At 48.9% G+C, this 14,402-nt stretch overlaps 1 protein-coding gene across 3 annotated transcripts in view; it reads left to right on the top strand.

The window, feature by feature from the left end:
• The first annotated feature begins 9,328 nt into the window (after positions 1-9,328).
• Positions 9,329-14,402, top strand: part of Dgkg (diacylglycerol kinase gamma) — a 209,540-nt gene continuing 204,466 nt past the window's right edge. The window contains exon 1 of one of the 3 annotated variants that reach the window (XM_006985051.4): positions 9,329-9,665. The gene's annotated coding sequence lies outside the window, so the exon portion shown is untranslated. The remainder of the gene's footprint in view (positions 9,666-14,402) is intronic. The other 2 variants (XM_016003621.3, XM_076548617.1) reach the window with 2 other exon arrangements.

Genomic DNA, 14,402 nt, shown 5'->3' with positions numbered 1-14,402 from the left:
AAGGACAAGGCCAGTCTGAGAGACCCTAGGAGGGTTCACCTAGGAGTTTGTGGCAAGTCCTCAGGACAGAAGAAGAAGCAGGTCATCCACCTATTAGAACCGGGAGCTAGGCTGCACCGAGTCCGCTCGGGGTGAGAGTCCAGCACTGTCTCAGGAGGAGAGCAGGTATGCTGTACTTCAAAACCAGCCCCGCGAGGGGAGGCCTAAGCTACAGCATTTGCAAATGGCTCTGGTGTGAGCACTTCCACCACAGCTGGTCTGGGGCTACCAAGAGATGTCACTGGCTAGGGTAGAGATGACTACCATGACCTCTGAAGACTTAACTTGGGAGGTCCCTGGGGCTCCACTACCTACAGTTGTCAGTAGCCCATGCTGTGGCCTGGAAAGGCAGGTGGAGGGTCCTAACTAACGCAGGCACACAAAGACTGTTTGCAAAATACATGTTTATAGGGTGGACCTCCGAGTGAGCAAGTGATGTTCCCGGTCAAGAGGAGTACAGAAGCTAGCCTCTGACCTCTACTGAAACATCTCATAAGGAAGAGGTGTGCTTGGTTCTTGGGATTACCTGTGCATGAAAGCTGAGCCAACAGAAGGACGTGGCACGGGAGCAAGCTTTGAGTCTGTCTGAAAATAGTAATGGCACTCCCGATTGCTATAGGCAGACAGAAGACAGGATGCTCTCTGCCTCCCACCTCTTTATTACCGTCTCACGTCTATTCCCCTGGCTTCCAGCTTTGCTCACACTTCAGCCTGGGAAAAGAACTGTCAGCAATTGTCACGTACACTAAAGGACTATCCGGCTGCTTTGCGTCCTTGGCCCAGCGGAGATTGAGACCATTCAAAACGAAAGAAGGCACCGTCCTGTGTCTTCGTCCCATGAAGCAGTGTGTGGGAAGATCTCCCGGGGTGCTAAGATTTTCCTCTCATGCCCGACTCTCTCCCTTTCGGACTGTATTCTACAGCCCTGTTCTCACCACCACAATCCCCCTGTACGGCCACGTTATGTTCCAGCTACGAAAGTGTGGGCTCTCTGGGGCAGAGAGCAACTCTCTTGTCTGAACTCCCAGGGCTGAATGCAGCATCTGGCACATGACTGTGCCCCAGAACCGTGTGTTACATAAGCACACTTGGAAATGAGAAAGCCCACTTCCCACACCTCTGATTTCAACGTCCCAAAACTGGGTAAACTCCTGAAAACACCTAGAAACAATCCACAGACACTTAATTCGTGAAACCGGCCAATTATCTCCGAGGAGGCAACTTGGAGAGGCGGAGAGTCTCCGGTCCACGTCCTTCTAGGGCCAATTGTACAAATCTACTTCTCAGAGACAAATCACTACAAAAGCTTTGAAACACAGACAGTTCCCTACTTAGGAACATGTTGTGTTCTGGAAGTCTATTTATGAAATAGTTGTTTGAAATTCAGATGCACTTTCTCGTAAACCACGACCAGAAGAGTGACTAGTGGCACAGCTCTAACCTGGAATGTGTGCAGAGGACGGACGGCTGGAGGAAGCGAGAAAGCTGTGCTTTCCTCTGAACATCACAACATAGGTGCACAGAGCGCGTCAGACTCCACAGTAGCCTCTGGTCGAGGAGCAATGTCAGAAGCAGTTAAGCTGCTGCCCTGGCTTTGGTGAACACAGGGTCACCTGTCAGTCTTGCTCGAAAGGCAAATTTCTGATCTTCCCTGGAGTCAGGCAGAATCAGGGGTCTGGGAGAGGGCCATGGGAGTCTTCACAGATGATGTGAGCAGCGTAGCAGCGAGGGAAGAGGAGGTCACATCACCGCTCCTGGGATGACGTCGCCCTCTCTGAGGCCTGAGGCTTCTTTTGCTCTTTTGACTCAGAGCCACGCCTTTTCTTTCCTGCTTCTCCCTTGAGTAAGAGAGGAAGGCATCCTGTCCCTTCCCAGGATGAGTGCAGATCAGGGAGTTAGAGCCAGGCCAGAGACGAAAGAGGCTCCGCCATTCACTGAACAGCAGAGTCACCTGGGGTGCTGGTGACGAGACTCACAGAGCTCGGTAGACTTGGAAATCGGCCTCTTCCCTGAGTCTTCTTTCCTTAGTCCCACTTCCTGCCCATGCTCAGAAGAGTGGCATTGCTGGAGAGAGAGAGAGAGAGAGAGAGAGAGAGAGAGAGAGAGAGAGAGAGAGAGAGAGAGAGAGAGAGAATAAATAGTCATTTATTTTATTATGGTATTGCTCTACACCTATATTGAAATCACAAGACAAAAGCATAAAGATACAGGCCAGGCAATTGTAAGCCAATTTTCTATAATACGGAAAAATCTGTTCACAGGTTCTGTTGAAGGAAAATCGCAGTGGGAGAAACCTTTAGATGAAGTGGGCAATCTGCCTTTTAGCAGGCTCTTACTGGTTAGGACACCCCAAGCCATCAACACCTGCAAACAAATGCCCTTGAGACAGTTGCACACAAGACCACAGATGTTTGGCATGCAGGAGGAGCACAGAGACAGATGTTCTTTTTGCTCGTCCAGATCCAGAAACTTAAAGCCAATGTTCTGTGTTGATATTCTTGACACTTGACTGTTGTGGAATAATCTTTTTGTACACCGTGAAGATGTGTCTTTGCCAAGGAGCCTTCTTATTGGTTTAATAAAAAGCTGAACAGCCAATAGCTAGGCAGGATTTGGGGGGCAGAGAGAACACTGGGAAGAAGGTAGAGTCGCTAGCCAGACACAGAGGAAGCAGGAAAGCAGCATGAACAGAAGGAATAAAGATAATAAAGCCACGAGGCAGAAAGTAAGTTAATAGAAATGGGTTAATTTAAGTTATAAGAGCTCGTTAGAAACAAGCCTAAGCTATCGGCTGAGCTTTCATAATTAATAAGCAGTCTTCTTGTGGTTATTTGGGAGCTGGCAGGTGGGACAGAAAACTCCACCTAAACTCTACTGTGTGCAGCACTTGGAGCATGATGGGAAAGTAATTAAGATACAATCTAGGGAAGAACGAGATGGCTGTCCCTCAAATGGGACAGGGCAGCTGAGGCACACCTGGGTAAACCATAATGCAAGGCAGCCTGTAAACATTTGAATGAAACGCAAGGAGATTTTAGTGAGAGCATGGAGAGAGAATGATTGCCTCCCACTGGGTTGATTTAGGAGGCAGGAGGGGGGGAGGGGGAGGGGGGTAGCAAGTCTTCAATCAATCACTAGTACCACCTAAGCAGGAGATGGGGTGGGGTGGTGAAATGTTTAGAAGTTGAAGCTATAGCCTGAGTGGATAGGTAAGCTAAGACTACTTCATGTATGGCCCTGAATACCATTCAGGGAACGCTGCCTTTCCTATAAAGTAGTGGCCACGGCAATGCCATTCACCAGGCTACTATGTGGCTAACACTGTTAGATTGCTCAGACAACATTCCCTCTACCCCTATGCCATGTCCAAGTGCCATGACCCCTACTTCAGGTCAAGGAACCCGATGCTTCGAGGACGTTTGAGCAAATGGAGGATTTTCAGAAGCACCTGTCCTGGTTGGTTCCTGTCAACTTCACATAAGCTATAGTTATCTGGGGGAAAGAACAGCAATTGGGAAATCAGGTTGCTGTCAGCAAGACTTGGGGGCATTTTCTTGATTAATGATTGATGTGGGAGGGCTCAGCTCAATGTGAGTGCTGCTACTCCTGGACAGTCAGAGCTGGGCTGTACAAAACTGAAAGCTGAGCATGCCATGGAGAGCAAGGCAGTAAGCAACATTCCTCCACGGCCTCTGCATCAGTTCCTGCCTCCAGGTTCCTGCCTTGGGTTCCTGCCCTGACTTTCCTCAGTGATGGAGTGTGACCTAGGAGTCAAAGCTGAAATAAACTCTTAGCTCCCGCTGGCTTCTTTTGGTCATGGTGTTTCCTCACAGCACACTACACACCACCCACTAACACAGCAATTCCAGCAGGAACAGATGAAGGATGGATGAGAGAAGTGGGCACGTGACTTCTCGCTTTCTGTGGCATTTTGTCCCTACCCACCCCCAAATCAGCTCACAAGAAATAAAGAAGTAGCTAGTGATTCTAAAAACGTACTGACCCTCTCAAAAGCTCCGCAGCCAGGCATGCTTTGGGGTTTATGGTCATTTCTGGAATTAGAACCTATTCTTTCCCTGGAGAGCTTCCTGGCAATCCACATGACCCCCCAGCCCCCACCCCGAGCTACAGTGAGGAATTCCACAGCAGCATCTCCTGACCAGGCAGTGAAGAGCACGGACCCAGAGTCACACAGTGAACCAAAATTAGCTTCTTTACAAGCCCATGAAAGCGGGGTGATTAGAGTCTGTTGCCCAAAATATACAGGAAGGTGAAAGCTCTCTCTTCCTTTCTCACATGCCCCTCTCACACCCCTCTGCTCTTCTTGGCACCATCTATCTCCCTGTAGACAATAAAGAAAATGGAATCTCAGGTGGGTAAGTGTCCCCATCCCTTTTCCCAAGAAATCCACTGGGGGCAACTTCAGGGGTGTTGCAGATTCCAGGCAGGGAAAGATATCTGCAGTCAGTCCTGAACTGAGGCCAGCACCCTTATTAACTTTTTTCATGTTAAAAATACTGTTATTCTAAAAAAAAAAAAAAAAAAAAAAAAAAAAAAAAATTTAAGTTACCATTGGGAGCACAGAGACAGAGCTCCTGGCCCCAGGGGTATGTTGAAGTTCCTTAGGAAGCCTACAAACCAGTAAGTATTGAAACAATTCAACATTGTTGCCTTCAGAACCTTGGGGGAAGGAACCATCTTTCATCTTTCTCCACGTCTTGACACAGTGCTTCTAAACCTGCCAAAGCAGCAAGCGTGGTGGGAGACACCGATAGTCCTAGCATTTGGACATTGAGGCAGGCAGACGGGGTGTTCAAGGCCAACCGGAGCTACAAGCAAGCCCCTGCCTCAAATAACCACAAAATAAAGCTGATGGAGACCTGCATGTGTGCCTCTTCATTCTGTTGCTCTCCGAATTTTAGAGAAGAAGGTGGGTCCAGATGGCCTGACTGGATCTTCCAGCTCCTCTCCTCTTTTATCTATTTCTTACTCTTGAGTCTCTCACTTCTTTTCATGCTTTTTTTTCCCCCTCTCAAAGCTTATCCATGCTGTTGTGAGGGTTCCCCAGGTTGCCATGCTGGAGGGTCCCACCCTAGCAATCGGCAGTGTTTAGAAGTTGCTCGGTGACAGTATTTTATCAGAGTACAAGAACCAGGGATGGTGATGGAGACCATTTCCAACCTCTTTATTTCCCTTGTAAAACAAAGCCCCAAAGCTGGATCCATAAGTCCCATTCATGACAAAACTGGGGTCATTCTATCTCCATCCCAGAGACTCACTAGCCGGATACACTCCTGCATCGTAATCAAAGTCAAGAGGGACGGCAAGGTTAGGACTGGAGAAAGCCGGCTCCTGTCCTGCCATCGAGAAAACAGAAAGAGCCTGTTGGTTTTGAAATCTAAGTGAGCTTGTTGATCTGCTGTAATGCTCAATTTTTTTCCTGGTATGTGACAAAGGTGAAGTCTAGAAAAGTAACCCAAGACCCCTGAACCCGGCTGCCCACATCCCCAGTCACTGAGCCACCTCGTGCTTCGTAGACCTGTTCTTGGCGCACTCAGAGAGCCAAATGTCACCCTGCCTGTCAGAGACAGTTGGACTTAAAAATTTCCAGACACAGGTGGCTGACTCAGCCCTCGCTTTGCTGTGGCGATGGTGATCAGGCATCAGCTGTTGGCTCGGATGATGTGTTCCCAAAGCAACATGGTGAGTGTGAGCTGCCAACATCGGAGGCTAGGGGAATGCAGTGTGTTGAGCCAGTTAAACACCCCAAACTGCCCTGTCTCTCAGAAATGAGGGTGACTCATCAGAGGGCTCCGTGATTGGGAGAGGCATTAGGGAAGCCGAAGGCCCTGGAAATCTGCACACAGAGGGCCCCAGATTCCCTGCCCCTGGCTCCTACTCAGCCTCTTCTCTACCTGAAAATGAATATAGGCTCCATCCCTAAACCCTGCCCTCCTCCTCCGGGAAGCATATCTGCTCTCTTCAAGCCAAGAGCCATTCTTTCTCACACACTGAGGCCCTGCTCTGTACAATGTGGCATTTGGTGCTCTACCATCTCCACTGTTTATAGCTGTGACATGGGTCACAGATTCTCTAAGGAGAGACACTAAGGTTCCTCCTCTGCATTCACAGTGCATCTTAGAGTGTCACCCAGGAGTGATGATGCGCAGCCTCCCCCAGCTCACCTGCGTCTGCGTGTGCAGCAGGTGCTCCTCAAACCCTGACTGTGTGAACCATGGCTCCAGCCTTTGCAAATAGAGAGCTCAGCAGCCAGGCCTCTGTGCCAACTGGGGGAAGGGTACCTCTCGCTTCCAGGCAGACAGGGTTCATAGCCAGGCAGGAGGAGCATCCCCTGGGCTGGAGATGCTGCACAGTGAGGCACTGGCACATCGGGGTTGTGGCTCCTTGCAAGAGATCATTCTCCTCGTGTCCCTCCTCAATGCTCCATTGGGAGGGGGGGCACCTCCTACCTTGGGGAAGCAGGCATCAGACAACTTGCTTCCTTCTTGTCTGAAGGGGGGGAGGAACACAAACACACACACAGAGAGAGAGAAAGAGAGAGAGAGAGAGAGAGAGAGAGAGAGAGAGAGAGAGAGAGAGAGGAAAAAGAAAGAAAAAGAAAAAACAAAGAAAGAAAGAAAAGACCTCACTGCGTCTCCACTGCAAGAAGGATATTTGGAGGCTTTCTCCCAGCCCATTCCTCTCAGCCTCACTCTCTTTTGCTGGGAAGGCCCAGAATACAAATTGTCATAATTTCTGACTTTTGCTTTCTCTAAGTATGGAGTGCCCATTTCCCCCTGGTCTTTGAATCAAACAACTAGCACCCTTTCCACTCCCATCCCCCACCTTGCCTCCTCATATTTTCCTAATCAAACTAGCTATTTCTTTTTGGTGCCTCTGTCACCCCATCAAGATGCCGTCCATATTTCTCTGACCTTTTCCTGCACGTTACTAGAATGGAACTCAGGCAGCCATCTCTTAGCCCCCTGTCGGCAAGGCTTCAAGTACTTACCCTGTGTCTTCCTCGACACTTAACTCAACACCACCCTCAATCCCCCACCCCAAGGAATCTATTCACAAACACACTGGTGAACAGTTTTGACTTCATAAATGATATATTTTATAGACGCAAGTGCCTTCATATTTACCAATCTTTATAAGCATTTCTATTCTCCAGATTCTTGCTTGGCATCCTTTCCAGAGTTTCTTATTGTTATATAACAACTTCCCCAGCATGCCAAGTTGGATCTCCACATTCTACCTCTGCCTGCATTTGTCCCATCAAGCTTATTATCTACTTAGTGTAAAAGACAGAACGACTCCATGTTGTCCCAACTCCTACCTGTCATGTACTCCCCATCCAGGCTCTCCTTCAAGTCAGCCTTCTCTAGAATGCATCCAGACTAGGTTGAGCCAAGCGTTTTTTTTTCTTGTGACATGCACACAATGGTGTCTGCCTCCTCAAGAATGCCGTTTAAAAGGTAAGGATTTCATCTTCCATAGTCACTCAGCCCAGCACAGTGAAAATGTATACAGTAAGCCTGTGCACAGTTGAGATATATACAGTAAGTCTTTGCTTAGTGAGGATGTATACAGTAAGCCTGTGCTCAGTGAGGATGTATACAGTAAGCCAGTGCTCAGCTAGGATGTATACAGTAAGCCTGTGCTCAGTGAGGATGTATATAGTCAGCCTGTGCTCAGTAGGGATGTATACAGTAAGCCTGTGTTCAGTGAGGATGTATACAGTAAGCCTGTGCTCAGTGGGGATGTATATAGTCAGGCCTACCCCTCAAAAGGACAGGACACAAACAGTTCTAAGCCCTTTCTGTCTCCCCATTCCTCCTTCCTCCCAGGTAAGGCTCATGACTGGAGCCAATGGGAAGTGCCGGAAGACAGAGCAGAAGCTAATAAATATCCACGAAATGAACAAGTCAGTAAGAGAGAGACAAGAAAAAATGAAGAACTTGTACATGTGTCACAGAATACCCTCACACCAGTGTGTCAGCCTACCCAAGCGTGGGAAGCTGCCCAGGGTGCGTGGGATGAGGCGTGAATAGCGGGTAACAGGATGAAGGGTGAGCACAGGGTTCCGTCATCAACCTTGCCCTTGTAGCCGCGGGGAAGGAAGTGAAGAAAGGTCTCTGGGCCTCCCTTTCCTTCTTGGTTTCATCACCCTGCCTGCTGGTGGCCGGGTATGAATTAACCGCCAGGGCCCTTCAGTGCCTTTTCCAACAGTCACGTTTGCAGCTTCGTCCCCAGATGCCTGGACACCCCGGGCCCCCAGCACCTCTGCCCTTTGCAGAAAGCTTTTCTTGGCTCCAGCTCTACACAGGGACCTTCACTGCCCACGGGGCAGGAAAGAATTCTTGGCTGTGGACACTGGTAAACGCCACATATTTTACAGATGAGACTCAACTCCTGGTGACTCTAAATGTGGTGTGAAATGGACAGAAGTCATTCTGCTGATGTGACATGCCTGAAATAACATCACCACTGCCGCCACCCCCCTGCAGACACCCACGTCATGGAAAGCGACAGCCCCACAAGTCCCTGGGCCCCAGACACTGCTGCTGCCTCCTTTTCTTTATCCTCAGTCCCAGGTCGTTTTCTCTGTTTTTCTACTTTTGCATTTTTCTTGTTCCCTTTTTTTTCTTGTGTGTGTGTATTTTGTTTGTTTTAGAGATGCTCTATTTGTCCTGTCTGAAGACAGTCCAAGGTCACACAAAGGCAAAGGGGGATACCACAATTCTCAGTCCTGAGACCTCATCCCAGCCCATTTCTGGCTAGCTGCATTGATCCCAACCATTTACACATGCAGAGGAGAAATGATCACCAATCTACTGCCCCTGAGTTAGGATTGTCAGAAATGTCCTCCTGGACAGGATGGACATCAAAGACACCAAGTTCCTAGAAAACAGAGAACTTGTTGATTTATTTTTATGTTTAATTTTTTTTTTTTGTCTGCTTTGATTAGAATATAGAGGTAGCCCAGACCTAGGCTTCTAGGCTAAGGAAAACAGCCAGAGGATATTGTATTTTTCAAGTAATTGTCCTCTACCTTGAAGTCAGCTGGTTTCTTGCAGCCTCCAGCACGGCATGCATCCTCGCTGACCAAAGCCCAGCCAGTCAGGAGTGCCCTGATCATGCACACACAGGTTCCCACCAAACGATCGGCATCCGTGGGTGTGCGTGTGTGTGCGCACACGTGTTTATGTGTGTGCACCCGTGTGTTTGTGGGGGACGCGTGTGTCTGCGCGCGCGGGTGTGTGGCGGGGGCGGGCTCTGCGCCGGGGGGGGGGGGGGGGGCAGGGCTCCGCAGCAAGAGTGGCAGCCGGACTTGCGATGCTGCGAGGGACAGGGTGCAGAGCCGCAGTGCCGTAGCGGGCAGCAGAGGCAGCCTGCCCTTCCAGCAGCGGAGCCCCTAGCGAAGGCGGAAGACCCCTGGGCCGCCAACCCTGGAAGCCGCCTGATGTCCCCGCCCCAGAGAGGGCTGCACTGCGAGGACGCCCGGGCGCCCGCTTCGGTCCCCTTCTGTCTCTGGGTTCCTCTTTCCTCCCAAGTAAGGGAATAAGCCGCTGGGAGGGAGCGCCCCTCGGCAAGCGCGCAACCAAGTGTAGCATGGTGAGGTAAGACCGCGGCCGCGAACCAGGGGTCACCAGTTGCGGGGGTCAGGGGGGAGACCGGCAGCAACTTGGAAAACCAGGGCAAAGCGAGAGCGGGTCCCGCGGCTGGGAAAGGCGCTGCAGACGAGGCCCCTGCGCCCATCCTGACAGCGCCACCTGCCACAAACCCGGGCCCGAGGGGATGCGCCAGTGGACTGTGCAGGGTGGGGCCCCCTCCCTGTGCGGTGGGTCGGGACGCGAAGGTGTGCTGAGCGACGACAGGCGTCCTTGCTCAGGGCAGTTTGCTGAAGCAACTGGTCAGATGTCTTCCTTTTTTACGTTAGCTCCAGGGTATCCAGATCGCGGCACGGGGAGCCAGAGGGCTTCTGGGAGCAGGGAAGGTCTTTCTGTTGCCTGGTGGCCAGAGCCTCTGGCAGTCCCGTGGGTTTCTGAGACTTTGGGACACTCCAAGTCCAAAGCCTCTTGGGTGGTGGACTTAGAGAGAAGCTGAGGCGAATACAGACACCTTGGCAAATAAAGGGGGGGGGGGGGGAGCATCGGGGGAACCTAAAGCGGACCTGTTTGTTTTGAGTCACAAGACCTGTCCGCGTGTTTGTATGTTAATAAGGTTGCACCCAGAATCACCTGTGGGGCTGTGGGGCGTTCGAAAACTCCACCCGACCGCCTCGCCTCACCCAGTATCTTCTGATGTCCCTTTTCTCGGGACTAGTGGACTGGAATTTGAGGAGGGGGCCGTGGACTTCTCAAAAGCCCTACAGGTGATGCTGAGGGTCTGCCTCCATCCCTTTGCAGTGGACAGGGAAGAACCAGGCGCGCGAGCAGTCCTGCTGTGCACTTCAGGGTAGCGGAGAGACCCCCTCCCTCAGTCTCCGGGGGCGTCAGGAGAATCTGCTGAGGGATGAGGTGACTTGTGACAAAACCACAGTGGCGTTCTGGAGTACTGCGTGAACCCACGGGCTCACTTGTCCGGGCTGCTAGGTTATGTGCCTGGGCCTCATTAGCATACGATGACCTCCCTGTGGGGAGGAGGACCGAGGAGAGCTGTTTGTCACGCTTTCGCTTCAGGACTTTGAGGGACCCATGGTCTGGAGGTGTACAACGGTCACCTCCAAACATGATGAGGGACACTAATCAGGCACAAGACTTTGATACCTCGGTGCCTGGGATTCAGTGTTTACACAAGGCAGCTGCTGGACCCACTTGCTGGAGAATAGGGCACCTCACAGTCAGTGAAGGACTGAAGGATGTTGGCTCACAGAGCAAACAGCAGAAACCAAATGCACACACTCACACACACCCTTTACAACTGTACCTCGGTCTAGGGGGTGTCTCCTACCGTGGGAAGACGAGCTTCTTCCTTAAAGGGCTGTGTTTGACAGAAATTCCACTTTGAGTATAAATTGTACTCATTAAATCAAAGAGCTGTAACTAAGCTCATTTCCTGTGGTGTTTCTGATCTGATCTAAGCCCCCTGATCACACACACACACACACACACACCATCCCCTTTAACATTTAACTCCAATATTCTAGGCATTATTGTTTCTGGGAGAGATCTGGGGGTGGGAAGGAAGTGGAACACTTTCCACTTTATATGTGTGTGTCCACGTCCTCCCACGTGTGTGTACATGTCACGTGTCTCTTTGTGTGTGCATGCCCCTGTGTGTATACATGCCCCATGCCTGTGTGTGTACATGTTCCATGTTTCTGTGTCTGTGTATATGTATATGTCCCATGTCTGTGTGGTATGTATTCTATGTCTGCATATATGCCCCATATCTCTGTGTATGCTCCATGTCTTTCTGTGTATATATGTCCCCGTGTGTGTGTGTGTGTGTGTGTGTGTGTGTGTGTGTGTGTGTGTGAGGTCCTCTATCTCTTTCCATTTTATTTTTAGAGACAGGGTCTCTCTAAACCCAGAGTTCACTGGCTGGTCATCACGCTTGGGAATCCTCCTGTCTCTGCCTCCTGGTGTCGGACTACAGTGGCTTTGCCCAGTTGTGTACATGGGTGCACCTGGATCAGAAGTCAGGTCTCCATGCTCCTGTGGCGGTCATTTTACCAATGCACCGCCCCCCTAATCCCCACTCACTTGCTATTTTTTATATAGTCTTGTTCAGATCAGCTAAAATATGAGGGGAAATGACAAAACCCAGAGCAGCTTGAAATGCAGAGTCTCAGGTCTGGGAGAAACTCCTATGATCGACTGTTCCAACTTCCCCCTGCCCACCCACCTGCCCACCCAACACCTGTAACAAGTGATGAGGCTCCCTCAAGCCCTGACCCTCCTAGAGGCTCAGTACATACGAGACTCTGTGTGAGTGTCTGCTGAAGCTGGTTCCACCTCCTCCCCAGAAGGGAAACAGGAAGTGCTGTTTCATTGTGGGGTAACATTCTTTAATAAATATATATATATATATATATATATGGGGTTGGGGATTTAGCTCAGTGGTAGAGCGCTTGCCTAGCAAGTGCAAGGCCCTGGGTTCAGTCCTCAGCTCTGAAAATAAATAAATAAATAAATAAATAAATAAATAAATAAATAAATAAATAAATAAATAAATAAATAAACATATATATATAACATTATATATACATATCTATAATGTTGTATTACATTATTATATACTCCTAATATAATAGTAGTTCCTGCTCATTGCAGAAAATTTGGGAAGTTGAAAGTAAAAAATTATCACCCATGAGTCCTACCACCCAGATCTCACAATTTTTAATACATTGACATATTTCTCTTTGGTCTATTTTTAGGCCTTGAAATCATACACTCCATAGAGGGCTGGCATTTGTAGGTAACCTAATAAATGTACTTTGCATGGTGTTAATCATTTTATCTTCATTATGTCATTTAGTCCTAGGAGGTCCCTCTGAGATAGGTGTTATTATTATCAACCCCATTTTTCCAGGATGGCATAGTGTGCAGGTGACAAGCTCCAGTGACAGAGCCGCAGTGCAAACCCGAGCTCACTGACTGCGATGTACGGTCACTGTCGCTCCTCGGGTTCTTGTTTTGTTTTTCCTTAATTGGTCTTGTAGTGAGCGTCCCTCGCCAGCACCATTTCCCAGCTGTGTGTTATTATACTGTTAGCTATTTAAGTTGCGTGCTCTCCTCAACAACTACAAATAGGTCTGAGTGAAATCTTTACCATGCGCGTTTCCAGTTCCTTCTTTCGGGTGGATTACCAGAAGGAGAATCACCAAGCCAAAGGGCATGACTATTTGGAGGTTCCTTATAGGTACACAAGAAGCCACTGTTGCTTATAGGTACGAAAGACTTACATTGACTTACATGTCCATTTCCCTAGAGGCAGCTCTACCAAAGTCTAAGCAGGTAACTCTTAGCTACTCAAGAACTGTTTAGAGCTTCACAGGACAAAGCCACATACATGAGCATCCCCAGCCTGATGGGAGAAGTCACACATGCCATCTAATTTAAACACTCAAATACGGATATGGGAACTGCTTTATATAAGGCTATTCTTACTTTATTGCTGTTGTTTTCTAAGACAAAGTCTCACTAATGTAGACTAAGCCTCAAACTCCCAGTAATCCTCCTGGCTCAGCCTCCAGAGTGATGAGATTACAGGCCTCTGCAAGAATGCTTAGCTTTAAAACTGTACCTAGTTTTATGTGAATAACTGTGGGCCACACAATTCTTTGGGCTGGGCATCACATATTAACTTAGAGCAAATCAAACTATTATATAAAATACATAGATGTACATAATATCCCACATCTTCACACAGTGATTACAGTAATCTTCACCCTTACAAACACACATCGCCATCACAGCCAGGTTCAATAGGTTTTCATTAGTCACAGCTTCTTCATATTCTGGCCAGACTCACAGTGCTATTTGTTTACATCAAGTATGGGACTCCCACAGCAAAACCATCATTACTTATAAGTATCAGAGTTTGTCTAATCAAATATCAGTAACACAGCCCGGGGAAAAAAATCCAATCACGATAACTCCAGATAAGACCATTTTTAAGAGGTTAAAAACTGGTGAGGGGGCTGAGCAGGGAAGCACTCACCATGCCCATGCCATAAGGAGACTAAGTTTAGATCACATCACCAACACAAAAAGAAAGGGGCATGTGATATATATATATATGCCTATAACCTCAGTGCTGGGGAAATGGAGAGAGGAGAGTCCCTGGGGCTGGCTGGCCAGCCAGCCTGGCTATATCAGTGAGCTCTGGGTTCAGTGAGAAACCATGTCTCGAAATATAGAGTAAAAGAAGTTTGAAGCAGAGAGACTTCCAACCACACCCACCTATGCACACATGCACACACATATATTCACACATACACACACACACACACACACACACACACACTTATGAATGTATACACACCTATGTCCACACATGGAAAGAGATTATCATCACAAAATTATCCTTGGGTCAAAGAAAAGGTGGCTGGCAAAGAAGGAACCCAATCAGACACCACCACCACTCCACATGAGGGTAATTTTAAAAGAAAATAACTTGGCCCTGGTCATGGGTTTTCTTTAGAACCATGTTTGCCTCGTACCTACCTCTCCTACCAGCAAGGCCTATGTTGTTACATGCAGGATAAACATCAGTTGAGTCTCACTATGAAATCCAACTTTTGCAAGGATCAGCTCGGATCCAGAGAGGTCCTTCTGAAAACCTCTCCCTTACTGTGCATGGAGCATAGATGTCTCAGCAGCCCGGAGCATAGACTTACCTCGTCATGG

The sequence above is a fragment of the Peromyscus maniculatus genome, chromosome 12 (genome assembly GCF_049852395.1).
Source record: "Peromyscus maniculatus bairdii isolate BWxNUB_F1_BW_parent chromosome 12, HU_Pman_BW_mat_3.1, whole genome shotgun sequence".
NCBI lineage: Eukaryota > Metazoa > Chordata > Mammalia > Rodentia > Cricetidae > Peromyscus > Peromyscus maniculatus.
The sequence above is the reverse complement of the archived record's forward strand: the minus strand, read 5'-3'. Positions and strand labels throughout refer to the sequence as shown.